At 39.5% G+C, this 16,978-nt stretch overlaps 1 protein-coding gene and 1 long non-coding RNA gene across 3 annotated transcripts in view; both read right to left on the bottom strand.

Annotated features, from left to right (window-relative positions):
• LOC141378508 (uncharacterized) overlaps positions 1 to 16,978 on the bottom strand; it is an 842,893-nt gene that overhangs the window by 544,958 nt on the left and 280,957 nt on the right. The window lies entirely within an intron of this gene.
• Positions 1 to 16,978, bottom strand: part of xkr6a (XK related 6a) — a 59,338-nt gene that overhangs the window by 17,909 nt on the left and 24,451 nt on the right. The window lies entirely within an intron of this gene.

A 16,978-nucleotide genomic window follows, 5' to 3' on the forward strand; every position in this document is an offset into this window, starting at 1 on the left:
GGAGCATTTCAAAGTCACGTTGATCAGCTGGATTGTCTATAAGCTGACATACGAGCGATCCGCTGATGAATCACCGCTTTAAAGCGCTCCAGTGTCCCTGTATCTGTGGTTACATTCTTGTTACATATTGAGTAGAGCTGCACAATTAATCGTTATAAGATCGCGATCTCGATTCGACTCCCTAGACGATCTTAATCTAGCATTTCTACGATTCTGTCAATCATATTTTCAAGTTCAGGAGAGAAGAAAAGGCGGCTGCACGAGTCTCTTCATTGTTTCACACACGTTGCTCAGTGACATTGACACCTCCAAATGATGTTGAATGAGTTACATACAGTATTTATAAGGTATAATTCACCTAAAATGTTATTTTTGTCTTAATTTAATGATGATTTTGCGGCCGGGAAATCACACGTGACTTGAGCTGCTGACCGTGAGCTGTTATCACAGAGAGGGCGCGTGCGCGCTCTACACAATGATAGTAGATACTTAAAATCAAATGTCTGATTTTACCAGTGAATAAAATGATCTAATATGACAGATTGCAAGCATATATCTCAAACATAATTCAACATCAGAATCATTATAAGTAGAATAGAATTATTTATAGAAACCAGTAGACCTACACATAACATTCCCTAGTAGCAAAGAATTCTGGCCCAGATTTGGCATAGAGCTGGCACAGCAGGCATTCATCCGGCACTGGCATACAGCATGTGGGCCAAACATGGCCCGGGTTTGGCAGAGGTGGCACCGTCTTTAAGGCTGCACACAAGATTTGGGCCAGATGAAAAATGTAGTATTTGGCCCAGATTTAAAAATTTGATAAGTGGGCCATGTGAGTTTGGCCAGTCTTGACCCACATTTAAAATACACTAAAATCATTTTTGAGTAAAGAAAAAAAATTCTACCAATCAGGTCACTTTGAGAAAAAGCGTGCCCATAGTGTGCCTAAAGCGCATCACTCCATGGGTTTATCAATTTCATTGCAATCGTGACACACCAACCTATCTGGCCCAGTTCAGGCCGAGTTATGAGTTATTAACTTGGCTGAGACTTGGCCCAGATATGGTCCATGTTTGGCCCTTGTCTGAAAGCCAGATTTGGTCCTGTCATGTACCATAATTCACTGCGGCATGTGGGCCAAGCAAAACCTGATTGTGTGGGCCAGAGCTGGGCCAGAGAAATTTTGCTATGTGGGTTATTATCGATGTTGTGCCATATGTTTGTTTTTACCAGACCTTTATTTTACATCTACAGAATCGTGAGAGAATCGTGATCTTTATTTTAAGCAAAAAAAATTGCGATTCTCATTTTAGCCAGAATCGTGCAGCTCTAATATTGAGTAACATTATTTTGACAATGCTAGTGTGTATTGTTCCTATGTATGTTGTAGCCTCTATTATCTGTCTCTTTCTCTCTCTCCACATGAGCGGAGATCAGGTGCAGCTGTAAGAAGGGCGGCGCCAGTTATAAAAGCACGCTGCTGGCGCTGCTCATCAAGTTCTCTTCCTGTTTCCCCTTGCTGTGGAGTGTGTGAGTTCTCAGTGTGGCAGTGATATATTTCTGTCTGAAACCTTTTTCCAAAGTAATCTGGTGAGATACTCTGTTAAATATGGTAATAGGGCGGTAACTTGCATTAGCGGTGGCTGATCGTTTATTTCCTGTCTACAACCCTGTTTCAAAGTCATTTGGTGAGATACTCTGGCTGTTTCTGAATATGCGTTCTTCATCGGTCTTGCGTCCTCGTGTTCTCGTGCAACGTCATCATCAGCTGCCTAAGTTCAGTTTCAATACTCAAGACCGCAAGTACGGAGGACGCGTGAAACTTCCCGGATGTGTTCTTGATATCAAGGACGCACCAATGCAGACTTGAGCACCGAACTCGCTCTGGAAGTCCCAGAAGTCATTGCGACTGGAGGTGGGAAGCGCAGCATTTTATTTAGATTTATTATTAAAGTTCAGAGATAAAAATTATTTACCTCAGGAGTTTCCCTAAAGGAAATGGTGAAAGTAAAGATCACCATGAACATCTTAATAAAGGAATAAATTAAGGGTGTTTGTTTGCTGAAATTCGTATTAAAATCTGTTTTATTTATATTGTGCAGGGTATATTTATAATGTTTTTATGCAAAGTATATATTTTGAAGAGGGGAAAAACAATAAATCGTTGTATGAATGCTGTAATGTTTAAATAATTTACCATTTAAAACGCATGAAGGTCACTTGACCATCAGGAAGAACGCAGCATCTCAATTCTCAAAGGACGCGTTCTCTGCCTGTTCTGTTTGGCCTTTTTGTTCCCTGGTTCTGATACTGGTATATTTGTTTAATAAATCTGTTACCCCTTTTGACAACTCCTGTGTGTGTGCGCTTGGGGAGCAGGAATGGGGACTCCAGGTGATCTCTTTTAATAGCGGTCATCCTTAATCTTATGTGCGTAGCGAGGTGCATCCGCTACATAATACACTCAGTAAACAGCGATGCGTTTGGTGAACTGATGACCACCACAGTCAATCACGGTCATTTCTGTTGAGCATGTGAACACAATGGCAAATCAGCTCTGTTTAAGAACGTACTCAATGGTGCTCAAATGTTAGAGAGTAATGGATGTTTTTAAGATTTCTGTATCGTGACAACTGAAGTCTGAAGAGAAAAAAATATCAAAAAATATATTAATAATAATAATAATAAGCTTTATTTAATAATAGTTTTAATAAAAATGTAAGCTTCTTTTTAGTAAGTGATGGACTACTAATTGATTTCTAGAGCATAATGATGATTTGGTATAAATTTATTTTTTTATACGGGGATTGTAAAAGCCAATTTTAAGAAAACAACTGAAAAAAAGTGATTTAATAACAGTATTTTTTCTGTCCTATTTATTTGGCAGTAGTTTTTTTTTAACTACATAATTTGAGTAGGACTGGGCCGATAAACGATAATATATCGAATAGTGATAACATGTTTCAATAACAATGATAAGCTCTGGACCTTTTTATATTGATCTGAGGGCCTACTCACACTATGCTATCCGAACTGTGCCCAGGCCTGTTTGAGAAGTGTGTGCACGCAGAATAGGGCTCAAGCATGGTTCACTTTGCCGGCCCTGGCCTGGTTGGAAGAGATGTGCCTGAGCACGGTTCACTTGGGCCGTTGGGTACGCTTGTGTGTGAGTGCAAAACATGGCAAAGCCCGAAACTGAAAGCGAGACGTGACTTTTAAGGGACTGTTTCATTTGGATTTATTAATCATTCTTACTGTTCAGTGAACGCAAACTGCCGTAGTTTGTTAAAGACGCAAACTCCTCACTGCACGACAGCTGCGCGCCTTCAGCAAACCTCCTCATTCCTGCAGCACGAGAGCTTTATGATTGTTTATGATCGTCAAAAGTAGCTGATCTGTTTGGTGAAATATCTGACTGCGTGTCACCGCATCCCAAACGACATAACTGAAGAAATCTCCAATGTGCTGAGCGAGAGCGCTACTGACTACCTGCGCATCATTGATGATGTAAGCGTGCCCAGGCCCGATTGTAATGTGAGTGCGGGCTGTCGGGGGAGACAGTACGGGGGACAAGCGTGCTTTGGCCCGGTTCGAGGCAACTGTAAATAGTGTGAGTACGGCCTAAGAGCTAATCACACAGCAGAAATGTGCAACAATGGGAATCTAAAAGTGAGTTGATATTGGAGATGTACCGAATTTTTCGGCCACCATAAATTTATCAGTCGAAAATATGTTATGCCATTTAATGGACCTTTAAATTTTTGTTGCTTCAGTCATTGTTGGGGTACTCTTTAAAATCTGTAAGCATTAACAACATACAGTTGAAGTTAGAATTATTAGCCCCCTGTTTATTTTTCCCCACTTTCTGTTGAAAAATCTTTCCAAATCTTCTAATAGAGAGCAGAGTTTTTTCAGTAAATTTCTAAACATTCATTTATTCATTCATTTTCTTGTCGGCTTAGTCCCTTTATTAATCCGGGGTCGCCACAGTGGAATGAACCACCAACTTATCCAGCAAGTTTTTACGCAGCGGATGCCCTTCCAGCCGCAACCCATCTCTGGGAAACATCCACACACACATTCACACACACCCTCATACACTATGGAAAATTTAGCCTACTCAATTCACCTGTACCGCATATCTTTGGACTGTGGGGGAAACCGGGGCACCCGGAGTAAACCCACGCGAAGGCAGGGAGAACATGCAAACTCCACACAGAAACGCCAACTGAGCCGAGGTTAGAACCAGTGACCCAGCGACCTTCTTGCTGTGAGGCGACAGCACTACCTACTGCGCCACTGCCTCGCCCCATTTCTAAACATACTAGTTTAAATAACTCATTTCTAATAACTGATTTATTTTTTTATTAGATTTTTTCTTTGCCATGATGAAAGTAAATAATATTTTACTAGCTTTTCAAGACAGCTTTTTAAAGGCTTAACTAGTTTAATTAGGTTAACTAGGCAGGTTAGGGTAATTAGGCAAGTCATTAAATATCGACGGTGTATTCTGTAGACTATCGAAAAACAAAATAGCTTAAGGGGGCTAATAATTTTGACCTTAAAATGGCTTTCAAAACAAATTTAAAACTGCTTTTATTCTGGCCGAAATAAAGCAAATTTGACTTTTTTTCAGAAGAAAAAAAATTATCAGACATACTGTAAAAATTTCCTCGCTCTGTTAAACATCATTAGGGAATTATTAAAAAAAGAAAATAAAAATCAAAGGGGGCTAATAATTCTGACTTCAACTGTATATAGAAATATACTGTATATAGAATTATAGTTCAGTATGGAAAATAATTATTAAGCATGCATTCTTGCCATATTGCCCAGCTTTACATTTAAGTCATTGGGTTAAACTTAAAAAGTTTGTATAAAATGCCAAATAATTATTACAAGGCATTTTCAATTTCAGTTTCTGTTTTAGGCCCAGAATCTTCATATGGATGCATCCCTAAACTGTAAACAGTGATTAGTTACTTTAATTAATTTACTTTTCATAATAATGCATACTATTAATTTAAATAATAATTTTAAAGCAACAGATTTACTCACATTTTTAAGTAGTCAAGTATTCGCTTTTTACAGTGCACTTGTATTCCAATTGTAAAATTGATTCAAAAGGGGGAAAAAGCACATCTTTTCTTTTCTTATTTGGATGTTTGCATGTCTGTAACGCAAGAATAATGAAATATATCTCAATATGTTGTTTTACTGTGATAATACACAATCTTTTCTTTTGATATCTTTTTAAAGCACTATATATTATTCATATCCAAATAGATAGCTAAAAAATAGACAATAAAGAATAGGAAAAAATAATAAAATAATAATATTGATGTTTAATTAATATATAAAAGAATTTTGAATTGTTAAATTGTAAAAAAAAAAATGCATGACTTGTCATTCAAGATCAATGCAAGATCCTTTTTTCTTTTAATGAAGAATAAATAATGTTGAAAGTTAAAATGTTAAGTATTTAAGGTAGCTAAATACGATTTTAGATTTGCGTACTTAATAAATACATCACATTTTTTTCTCAGGGTTAAATCCAAGATTTGAGAATTGCTCATATTTACCCAAATGTATTGGCTGAAAGCAAAATGTGGGTAACCTTGCAGAGAATGTTTAAAGAATAAATAAGTCTGAGGATAGAAATGTGGCTTGTTTTTTCTTAATCCAAACTCAGTCATCATAATAATTATAATAATCCCTTATATTTATATAGCACTTTTCTGGACACTCAAAGCGCTTTACACTTTGGGGGGAATCTCCTCGTCCACCACCAGTGTGCAGCATCCACCTGGATGATGCGATGGCAGCCATATTGTGCCAGTCCGCACACAACACACCAGCTCATTGGTGTAGAGGAGACAGAGTGATGAAGCCAACTATGGGGATGGTTAAGAGGTCATGATGGGCAGAGGCCAGAGGGCAAATTTGGGATATGAACCGACCAGAGTCAGGAGCTTTAACGTCTCATCCAAAAGACAGCGCTCACTGAGCAGTATAGAGTTCCCTTCACTATACTGGGGCGTTAGAACCCACACAGACCACCGGTTGAGCGCCCCCTGCTGGCCTCACTAACACCACTTCCGGCAACAACTTAACTTTCCCATGTGGTCTCCCATCCAGGTCCTGATCGGGTGCAGCCCTGCTTAGCTTCATCACTATTATTACTTGTTTTTCTTCGCATCAGAATAAAAACATTTGAGCCAGGGACTTCAGGTTGATTTGACACGGAATGAACATACATGAACTTTACCCAGTTTTACTTCATCAGAGAGAAAGTATTAAATCTTTAGGCTCTTCTGTTTATTTTGAATGACACCCAGCAGTAAATATATGCATTACATATCGTTATATGCATAATGTAGGCATATAGGCATATATTTACCAAAATTAAAATATGAAGAGTTTAATGAAAAAATGTCTGTAGAGCTCCAGAAAAGAATAAAATAAGAATTCTTCAGCAAATTTACTTTTATTTGATGTTTATTTTTGTTAAAACAATCAGTTATATTCAGAGTAGATGGTGCAAACTCTTCAAAGTCTGACAATAAGATAAGATAATATGGTAATAAAAGCTCCAGCTCAAAATACCTCATGGATCACATGGTTCCATGCTTTTAATGCCTTTTTTGAGTGGAAACAAAACCCAAATGCAAATGAGCTGCTGCTCTGATTGAGCACAAGCTGGAAAGGGAGTGGAGCCTATACAGCTTGTGCCTCAGCTAATCTGACAACCAACAAAACACCTGCAATAAAGTTCTGTCAGTGTAAACTTCTGATATACCGTTTCTGAGTGCAGACAAACTACATTCTCTTTCACATCAAATATAATATTTTGACATTGTAACTAAGGCTGCATGACACTGGAAATCTATGCGATAATGTTGAGTATAGCAATAACAAAATTTCTTACAATAATAATGTATTTATTTAACGACATCACAATAAACAGGTAGAGCAAACAATATTTTATACAACCAATCTAATCAATCCTAATTCATACTGAAAAACGGTTGAGGTGAAAACTGTCGAGGTGAGACTTTTTTTTTTTGAGAATATTTAATTAATTTCTAGACAGTCAAAATTTTACACACATTTCCTTGGTGTTTTTTTTTTAGCTTTGCTTTTAAACTGTATAACTTTGGTCAAATGTTTTGGGTATCCTTCCACAAGCTTCTCACAATAGCTTAAAGGAATTTTGGCCCATTCCTCCTGACTGAATTGGTGTAACTGAGTCAGATTTGTTGGCTGTCTTGCTCGCACAAGCTTTTTCAACTCTGCCCACAAATTTTCTATAGGATTGAGATCAGGGCTTTGTGATGGCCACTCCCAAACATTCACTCTGTTGTACTTATAGCACATTTTAACTAATTTGGCAGTATGCTTAGGGTCATGGTCTGTTTGGAAGACCCATTTGTGGCCAAGTTTTAATTTCCTGGCTGATGTCTTGAGATGTTGCTTCAGTATTTCTACATAATGTTCTTTATTTCAGGATGCTGTCTATGCTGTGAAATGGACCAGTCCCTCCTGCAGCAAAACAACCCCACAAAATGATGCTGCAGCCCCCATACTTCACAGTTGGGATGGTGTTAATAGGCTTGTAAACTTTTCCCTTTGTCCTCCAAGTGTAACACTGGTCATTATGACCAAACAGTTCAATCTTCGTTCTATCTAAGAGACGACAGGACATGTCTCCAATATTATTCTTTTTCATTTTGTAATTTAGCAAATTGTAATCTGGCTTTTTTGTTGATTCTGGCTTGTTGATTTTCCCATGTTGTCACACAAGGAAGCAGTGTGTTTGAGGTTTTCCTTAAATGCTATTCTACAGTTGTGTCTCCAATTAACTCAAATGTTGTCAAGTAGCCAATCAGAAACTTCCAAAACCTTAACACCATCATCTGAGCTTTTTCAGAGGCAGAATAATCTTATTGTATGTAAACTTGACTTTCAAGAAAAGTTATAACAATTTCTAAAAAAAAAAAATCTCTCTCTCATTATTCTGCTATTAGGCATAACAGAAACACATGTGATAATCTTAACTTACCTAAAAGAGAAAAAGTTCAGTCACATTAACATCTGACTTGGTTTTGTGCCTTTTAAGTGTATGTAAACTTCTGGTTTCAACTGTATTGTGCAGCCCTAATAGTAACTGGACATTTAATTTCACAAAACATCCTAAAAATAAATTTAAAAAAAAATCACCTCTGAAACACTTTCTTTTTTTTTTTTTTTAAAGAGCCTGACTGGGAAACTAAACTAATAATTAAAACAGGAGTGCTAAATGTATGCCAAACTCTATTCCAGCAGAACAAATATCACATAAAATGTGACCGTATACGCCATTAATCATAAAACAACCCCTTTTAGCACAATTTCAGATTCATTAACTTGACTGTACATTATCCATTACGCATTTCATCATCACCACTATACAAAATAACATCAAATGACATAGCGGAGACATGAAAAATCCAAAAGCTCTGTAAAAAGCAAATACTATGTGTGAGGAGGGCCAGAAAAACAAGAGTAGCAGCAAACACACCACGGTAAGAGACAAAAAAGAGAAATGTAAAATGCACACACAGCTGCAAGTCAATTCCATTCCAAGCCAACAAATGTTGCATAAAATATCAGCTGGTAGAAAGAAAACACTCTGACGCCTTCAAAGCAGCCGACGCATTTAAATGCATGATTTCACAATTCTGTAGAGACCTGCATAATTCAACACAAGCACTGGTATATGATCTCAGATGTGTTCCAGCGGAGCGTTGATTGTGTTATGATAAGTTGTAAATTATTTATAGATCATTTTGTACTTGATATTTAATTTAGATCTAAAACTGCAAAGTAAAAAAAAGAGAGAAGAAAACAGTGAAAAGAGAGAGCAAATAATACAATATCAAAAAAATACATGAAAAACTGATTCATCTGACCAGAGCATACAATTTCACTGTGTGATGGTACATCCCAGATGCCTCCGAGCCCAAAGTCGACAGCGCTTCTGGACACTGTTAACATAGGGCTTGCTTTTGGCACAGTACACTTTAAACTGGCATTTGTGGATGTAACTACGTATTGTGGTACATGACAAAGGTTTGCCAAAGTAGTCCTGAGCCCATGTGCTGATATCACTTACAGATAATTAATGATAACAATAAGTTGTACATTATTTATTGATCATTTTATACTTTATATTTAATTTCAATCTAAAATTGCAAAGTAAAAAAACAACACAAAATGTTGTGAAAAGAGAGAGCAAATAATGCAATCTCCCCCAAAAATACTGATCCATCTGACCACAGTACACATTTCTACTGTGTTATGGTCCATCCCAGATGCCCCCAAGCCCAGAGAAGTCAACGGCACTTGTGGACACTGTTAACATAGGGCTTCTTTTTGGCACAGTACACTTTTAACTGGCATTTGTGGATGTAACTATGTATTGTGGTACTTGACAAAGGTTTGCCAAAGTAGTCCTGAGCTCATGTGCTGATATCGCTGATAAATTAATAATGATAACGATAAGTTGTACATTATTTATAGATCATTTTATACTTGATATTTAGTTTAGATCTAAAGCTGCAAAGTAAAACAGAAAATGTCCTTAAAAAAGAGAGCAAACAATGCAATCTCTCAAAAAATATCTGAAATACTGATTCATCTGACCACAGTACACGATTTCACTGTGTGATGGTCCATCCCAGATCAATTAGAAGGCTATACTCTGCTATGATTGGTCAAAAGGTTGTGCTCAACCCTTCTCTGAATGGTCAGAAGCTCCTACTCTGCTCTGCTATGGTTAAGGCTGATTTATACTTCTGTGTCAAAGGCCGGCGTATGCTACGGCGCTTACGCATAGCCCTTCGCCATGGCCGTCGGCGTCGCTGACGTGCACCTCTCAAAAAATGTAACTACACATCTCAACAACGCGTAGTGCAAGCTCTGTGATTGGTCGGCTTGGTAGCGCTGACGAGTCTGGGCGGGACCGAGAGCCGCGTGAATGGTGTGAGCCTGATGGAACGATTGTTTACAAGTGTGGAGTCCCGTGAAAGAGCTCCGGATGGAAAGTTTTGTTTTGTGTTTACCTCATAGTTAAAGTTGTTGCAAGTCCGCCGGTTCCTGCCTCAAAATGAGCGAGTTTGAGTCACTTGTACATCCCGGAAGTGTTCAGAAAAAGCAACACACAGCAAAGAAACTCGACACAGAGGAATATTTACACCTCACTGCCAACTAGCTTTTCGGAAGTGTTAATGTAGACCAACAGAGACAGCGCGCAGAAGTATAAATGCTCAGCTACGCGCGTTGCATGCGCCGTGGGTTACGCCGGTCACTTGACGCAGTAGTATGAACCAGGCTTTAGTCAGATGGCCCTATACGGCTCTGCTATGATTGGTCAGATGGCCCAACGCTCCTCTACTCTGATTGCTCAGATGGTCCAGTCCGTTGTCAACAACGCATGTCAAAAATGACTCACCAACTATTCCAGCATAAATTACAAAGGGGATGCCCTTTCAGCTGCAACCCAGTACTTGTAAACATTCATACACTCTCACATTCACACAAACACTCACTCACAAACACTTTTACACTACGGCCAATTTAGTTAATTCAATTCACCTATATCACATGTATTTGGACTTGGGAAAAACCTGAGCACCCGGAGGAAACCCCACACAGAAATGCCAACTGACCCAGCCGGGACTCGAACCTGAGACCTTCTAGCTGCGAGGTGACAGTGCTAACCACTGAATCAATGTGCTGCTCTAATGTCAATCCTTTAAAGTTATTCATCCACCATCCAGAAAATCTGGTTTCCTCTATAGGGTACTTTTAGTCAAGGTAAAATGAATTCAGCACTCATTTAATCCTTACAAACACATAAAGGCAGCAGCTGAAACTATAGTGTCTCTCTTCTCTGGTCTTCAGTTCAATTCATCTAATTCCCAACACAAGAAATGACGGTTAAGTATAATTCTGCAGGCACAGCTATCTGAAAGGTTAAATGGATCATAGAGGATTACATGACTAAGTAGATGGAAGAGCTACTCAGGTTTAGAAGCTAAACATATTATTAAATAAAAAAAAATATCCCTCTGCATATCGACCGTTTCGCTGTGAATTCATAAATCTGTATGCTGAAAAAGGAGCATATGCTGAAAAACAGCAGAATCAGAATTAGAATCAGTTTTATTGCCAAGTGTGCTTCACACACATAAGGAATTTGTTTTGGCTACAGAAGATTCCAGTGTACATAAAGTGACAACACAAAATAAATATGAAAAAAGACGATAAACATTAAACAGATGCAGTTAGTCAAGAAATTTGGATGTTGAGTTGTGTGTACAGATTTGTTATAAATATACAGGTTATACGGTGCTGTGTACAAATGCGAATGTAGTAAGTATTGCATTGTATATAGATATAAGGTGCTTTGTACAAGTGCGTATTAAAAAGTATTGCACATATTTATTGCACAGTTGTGGGAATGTTTAACTGTTAATAAGGTAGATGACCTGAGGAAAGAAACTTTACCAGTGTCTGGCTGTTTTTGTTCTTGGTGCTCTGAAGCGCCGATCAGACAGTAACAGTTCGAACAGGTAGTGTGCTGGGTGCGAGGCATCCAGAGTGATTTTGCGAGCCCTTTTACTCACTCTGGAAGAGTACAGTTCTTGAAGTGTGAGAAGGGTAGTGCCAGTGATACGTTCAGCAGTCCGAAGATTTGTGAACCGTTACACCACTATTCTGCGGTAACAATATATATCATCATACCGCCCAGCCCTAAGCTCAGGCTAAAGAAATAAACACACCAATGCTGAGTATCAGAACAGATAAAGTCTGCATGAGTGTCTGAGGCACATGTAGTGTTATCTGTGTGCGTGTGTGTGTGTGTGTGTGTGTGTGTGTGTGTCTGGTGCTGCGGTTTACTGGAGGCAGTAAAAGCCTGTATCTGCTGGCTGTGAGCTCTGGGACTCAGGGTTACTGAGAGTGCATGAACAGAGACGGCTGAATTCAGGTTAGTGTGCCAATGACAACATCTTCAGCCACAACAGCGCCATAGGCTGGATAGGGCTGGGCGATATGGGCAAAAAATCATATCCCGATATTTTTAGGAGGAATAACGGTATACGATATATATCCGGTATTTTCTTTTAAATGGTTACTTTAGAGTTAAAGCTTTTATTAAAACTTTATTAAACATTTTTGAGCAAAATATAATTCAAACACAGGGGTTTGCCTCCCTGATTACAAATAAAAAGCTGCACAAAAAATAACAGCTGCACAAAATCTTTGATAAATAAAACAGAGTACAGGTTTTTCTCCTGCTTAAAACTGTTGCGCAACATTTCAAATTATTAAGCCAAATGTTTGATGAATAAATACATTACAGGGTTTTTTCCTGCTTAACACTATACACAGCATTACTGTGCTGTTGTGTAAAAAACAAAGTAAACAGAATAATAATAATAATAATAATTCCTTACATTTATATAGCGCTTTTCTGGGCACTCAAAGCACTTTACACAGTGGGGGGAATCTCCTCATCCACCACCAGTGTGCAGCATCCACCTGGATGACGCGACGGCAGCCATTTTGCGCCAGACCGCACACAACACACCAGCTGATAACCATAGAACCATAGAAAGCAAAAAAGAAACTCTTAAACAGTAACACAACAAAAACTATTGTAGGATAGAAAAGAACTACATTGAATGTAAATATGAAACAATCAGTATTTACTGTCACAATTACGGCGTTGTAAACCTGTATAGCACAGTTGTGTGATTTACAAACAACAATTGAATCAGCTGTGTGTGTTTTTAGTTACACATTTACATGCATGTATTGTGCACAATTGTTAAACACTGCACATATCGAAGATATCAAAAGAGAAGTAGTTTACTCCATGCAAAATAATCCTACACTTTTCTTTTGTTTTGACTGAACTTGTTTTACTAAATATTAGGTAAGGAGATGAAAATGAATAGACTACAGATATGAGAAGTAACGAAATTTTTTCAGAGTACTGTAATGAAATGCTGGTTAAGCATATAAATGTAACAGTCATTATCATTATATAGTCATTATACAGTCATCATATGTTATAGCGTAAATGTAAAGAAGAGACTGTCGTGTAATAAATCCTGAACTTATTATAATCCCATTTTGCCATTTTTAATTCTTTTAAACACATTCAGGTGCTGCTTGTCAATTTGAGAAGGCTTCTACGTTCTTTCTTGCTGTCAGCTGCAGGCGCTATGACACGTGCGTGCACGCGAGAGGGAGTCCGATTTTATTACAACACCAGCACTGCATGTTCCTCCATGTCGCGTCAGTGATGGGTTGTTGTAGGAATGATTCATTATTTTGAAAAAATATTTTGTTTGACTCAGGGAGTGAATAATTCATTTGCGCATACGCACGTTTGTGCAAGTGGAGTTCGAGTGCGACCCTGGAGTGGTCTGTTTCGTGCAGAATGCACACATGTGGCCTCAAACCATATCGATATGAAGGATATTGGATAATCCCGCACCGCGTAGGGGAATCATATCGATATATATCCCCAGAAACCGATATACAGCCCAGCCCTAGTGCTACTGTATGCTGACATACAGCACCGTTGTGCTCATGGCGACCCAAGTTCGATTCCCGGCTTGAGGTCCTTTGTCAACCCTTCTCCTGTCTCTGCTCCCAATACTCCCCTGTCTGTAACCTCCACTGCCCTGTACATTAAAGGTGAATGATATTGGATAATACCGCATCACGTTGGGGAATCATATCAATATATCCCCAGAACCCGATATACCGCCCAGCCCAATGTCTTTTACAGATTTGGTCATTGGTGACGACGTTCGCCTCTGCTATTTATACTTTGATTTGCATAGGGATGCACCGATATGGATTTTTTGGCCGATACCGATAACCGATAATTCTTCAGACTTGGAGGCCGATAGCCGATATGTATAGGCCGATATTTATAAATATTTCAAAATGTTATACTTTTAAACAGCAAACTTCATAAAAGATTGAACTGCTCTTATGAACTAAATAGTCCATACTCGAAACAATAAAAGCTAAAATTTCAAAATTGCAAGGTGATTATAGACCTATATTCACGATTTCACATAAATCAGCATGCAAAAATACATTATTTCCTTTTCTTCATAGCAAATGAACATGCAACTTGACTGTTGCATAAAAATAATAGGTTAAATAACAAAATGAGATTTAATTAACAAGCAAGTTAAATATTTTAATAAGATGAAAATGAAAGAGCTAATGACTGAAACCAGCTCAAAAGGTCTTGAATAAAACGTGTTACAGTGATGTACACATGTACAAATATGTCATGTCCGAAAAAGCCTTTTTTAGATGCGTTTTGACAGTTTAGAGCTATCGTACAAGCGAAAAGCTAGATACAGATGGTACGTTTTAGTTCGTTTAGAAAATGCAGCACAGATTCATCCTATTTGGCGTTTTTGTCACGGTTGTGGATTCATCTGCTCCTTATTTGAAGTGTCTGCGTTGTGTGACAGTTCATTATTATGATACGTGTTTCTAAGTGTGTGTGCCTTTCTCTCTCTGTGTTTGTGTGGGTGTCGCGTGGCTGTCAGTGGGTGTTTGTTTTCATGTCATCAGCTGAGCGGTCACATGATCTTTGTTACCGGAACTGTTCCGTAGCGCCGCTCGGCTGATAATCAGCGCGCTACAGGTGTAGCGCATTTTTTGTGCCTATAAATGTTCAGCGTTCCTGTCTCACGTTGTCAGTTCGTTGTTTTGCTCACGGTTCTTTGTGTTTTGTCAGGCTCCTCTCTTCGCTGGTGGTGAGTGGTCTGGTTGTATTCCATGTTGCAGTATCTGATGCTTCCTGTTTCTTCCTGATGAATGTGTGATCCGCTCTGTTGATGAAGTACATCTGAGACATCCCGGTCTCTTCTATGACGAATGTTTTTTCTGCTCTGTTGATGAGTTTTATGAACATTTGATCAGTGCTGCCGAACCAGACCACCACTATATTATTCACCTGTTCAGTGCCTCCAGCCACTCACCATTATTCTGTCTATTTGTGAGAACTATATTAAAAGACTTTGTTTTTCTTGCAATTGGGTTCTTCATCTTTTATGTCACGTGACAGAACGAACTGACCAGATTTGAACCCAGCAAGTATGGAGGTTTCCAGCCAGACCATCCAAGCACTTTTTAATCAAATCACCGAGCTGTCTAATCAAGTTCAGCAACTCAGTTCGGGTCTCCAAGCCGGATCCACGTTGTCAGTGTCTCCAGTCAAACTACCACCCAGTCCTGTTTTTAATGAGAGTTCACGGACCTCCGAACCACGACTACCACCACCACAAAGTTATTCAGGTGAACCTCATTTGTGCAGATCCTTCATTACCAAATGCGATCTTTTTATATCACTCCAGCCCTCATCTTTTCCCACTGAGGCGAGCAAGGTGGCATTTTTAATCAACTTACTGACGGACAAAGCTGCATTATGGGGAACAATGGTCTGGGAGAAGAGACTTCCCTGTTGTGTGTCTTTTAAAGCGTTTTCGGAGGAACTCCGGGTGGTTTTCGATCCAGCGACTTCTGGGAGAGAGGCAGCCAGACAACTCGCTGAGCTCCGTCAGGAGGAGCACAGTGTGGCGGAATATTCCATCGACTTTCGCACCCTGGCGGCCGAGTGCGGGTGGAACAGCGAAGCGCAGTGGGACATGTTCTTTCACGGACTGGCGGACCGTATTAAGGATGAGATCTACGTTTTGGAGCTTCCCAAGACACTGGACGGTCTCATTAACCTGGCCATAAGGGTGGACAATCGCCTTCAGCGCAGGAGTGCCCACAGAGAGCTTCGTTCACAACGTTTGGCTTCACAGACCGGTTATTCGGAGGCTACACTTCCTGATCCAGAATCCGAGCCCAGACAAATGGGAGGAATTCGCCTCTCAGCGGAGGAGAAACACCGCCGACGCACAAGTGGTTTGTGTATGTACTGTGGGGTTGCAGGGCATTTTGCAGCCTTATGCACGGTCAAGAACAATAATTCACCTAATGGTAAGCGTTTTTTGGTGGGAGAGATTATGACTGGAAAGGACTCTCCCAATACCACATCTCTACCCATTAAGTTGGGATTTAATTCAAGTTTTCATTCCTGTTATGCGCTCATTGATTCAGGAGCTGAAGGGAACTTTATTGACTCTGATTTAGTTAATGAGTTAAAAATTCCTTTCTCTCCTCTTTCCTCACCCATAGCAGTCCAAGCACTTAGCGGATTATCTCTTCCAACCATCACACACATCACAGCTCCTATTAGACTTGTCACTTCAGGAAATCATACTGAAAACATTTCTTTCTTTCTTACTAAATCTGTTAATAATCCTGTAATTTTGGGACATCCGTGGTTGGTCCTACACAAGCCCCACATTAACTGGGGTCACAGTGCAGTTTTTTCATGGAGTGAGAGCTGTCATAAGTCTTGTTTATTGTCTGCTTGTTCCACTGTTCCTTGTTCTGTGTTTCAGGAGGAGCAGGTGGATCTGTCAAACGTGCCCCGTGAGTACCATGACCTGAAGAGAGTGTTCAGTAAGTCTCGGGCTGCTTCTCTACCTCCTCACCGTCCCTATGACTGTGCTATAGACTTATTGCCAGGTACGTCTCCGCCCAAAGGCAAGTTATATTCACTGTCTGTTCCAGAGAGGGAGGCCATGGAGAAATATATTTCTGATTCTCTAGCAGCCAAGATCATCCGCCCGTCTTCTTCACCGGCGGGGGCGGGATTTTTTTTTGTGAAAAAGAAGGATGGTTCCCTTCGCCCATGCATTGACTATCGAGGGTTGAACAGCATCACGGTTAAGAATACCTACCCTTTGCCGTTGATGTCTTCGGCCTTCGAGCGCCTGCAGGGGGCGAACTTTTTCATAAAGTTAGATCTCCGCAATGCTTATCATTTGGTTCG

This window comes from Danio rerio, chromosome 17 (assembly GCF_052040795.2).
Source record: "Danio rerio strain M-AB ecotype USA chromosome 17, GRCz13ab, whole genome shotgun sequence".
NCBI lineage: Eukaryota > Metazoa > Chordata > Actinopteri > Cypriniformes > Danionidae > Danio > Danio rerio.